Genomic DNA, 1698 nt, shown 5'->3' on the forward strand with positions numbered 1-1698 from the left:
CTCAGAATGCTGTGTCCCCCGGGCCAAGCCTTCCAAACCTGGTAGAAATACAGACAGGCCCTCAGAATGCTGTGTCCCCAGGGCCAAGCCTTCCTAACCTGGTAGAAATACAGACAGGCCCTCAGAATGCTGTGTCCCCCGGGCCAAGCCTTCCACACCTGGCAGAGATACAGACAGGCCCTCAGAATGCTGTGTCCCCAGGGCCAAGCCTTCCTAACCTGGCAGAGATACAGACAGGCCCTCAGAATGCTGTGTCCCCCGGGCCAAGCCTTCCAAACCTGGTAGAAATACAGACAGGCCCTCAGAATGCTGTGTCCCCCGGGCCAAGCCTTCCAAACCTGGCAGAGATACAGACAGGCCCTGAGAATGATGTGTCCCCAGGGCCAAGCTTTCCAAACCTGGCAGAGATACAGACAGGCCCTCAGAATGCTGTGTCCCCAGGGCCAAGCTTTCCTAACCTGTCAGAGATACAGACAGGTCCTCAGAATGCTGTGTCCCCCGGGCCAAGCCTTCCAAACCTGGCAGAGATACAGACAGGCCCTCAGAATGCTGTGTCCCCAGGGCCAAGCCTTCCAAACCTGGCAGAGATACAGACAGGCCCTTAGAATGCTGTGTCCCCAGGGCCAAGCCTTCCTAACCTGGTAGAAATACAGACAGGCCCTCAGAATGCTGTGTCCCCAGGGCCAAGCCTTCCTAACCTGGTAGAGATACAGACAGGCCCTGAGAATGATGTGTCCCCAGGGCCAAGCTTTCCAAACCTGGCAGAGATACAGACAGGCCCTCAGAATGCTGTGTCCCCAGGGCCAAGCCTTCCACACCTGGCAGAGATACAGACAGGCCCTGAGAATGATGTGTCCCCAGGGCCAAGCTTTCCAAACCTGGCAGAGATACAGACAGGCCCTCAGAATGCTGTGTCCCCAGGGCCAAGCTTTCCAAACCTGGCAGAGATACAGACAGGCCCTCAGAATGTTGTGTCCCCAGGGCCAAGCTTTCCAAACCTGGCAGAGATACAGACAGGCCCTCAGAATGCTGTGTCCCCCGGGCCAAGCCTTCCAAACCTGGCAGAGATACAGACAGGCCCTCAGAATGCTGTGTCCCCAGGGCCAAGCCTTCCAAACCTGGCAGAGATACAGACAGGCCCTCAGAATGCTGTGTCCCCAGGGCCAAGCCTTCCTAACCTGTCAGAGATACAGACAGGCCCTCAGAATGCTGTGTCCCCAGGGCCAAGCCTTCCACACCTGGCAGAGATACAGACAGGCCCTCAGAATGCTGTGTCCCCAGGGCCAAGCCTTCCTAACCTGGCAGAGATACAGACAGGTCCTCAGAATGCTGTGTCCCCAGGGCCAAGCCTTCCACACCTGGCAGAGATACAGACAGGTCCTCAGAATGCTGTGTCCCCAGGGCCAAGCCTTCCACACCTGGCAGAGATACAGACAGGCCCTCAGAATGCTGTGTCCCCAGGGCCAAGCCTTCCACACCTGGCAGAGATACAGACAGGCCCTCAGATTTAATGCTGTGCTGTACACTCTCCCACAAAACTGGATTAGTTTAGATAGTTTGCATGGAGTGAAGTTGTATTAGTACCTAGGGTAAAAAAATAAATAAATGCTGACAACCTCCAAAATGACTTAGTCCCTCCTGATTCAGGGAGTCAGGGATCCCTCCTGTAAAACCTGGGCATTTAGTTTTGACAGTTTT

Source organism: Salvelinus namaycush, chromosome 27 (assembly GCF_016432855.1).
Source record: "Salvelinus namaycush isolate Seneca chromosome 27, SaNama_1.0, whole genome shotgun sequence".
Classification (NCBI taxonomy): domain Eukaryota; kingdom Metazoa; phylum Chordata; class Actinopteri; order Salmoniformes; family Salmonidae; genus Salvelinus; species Salvelinus namaycush.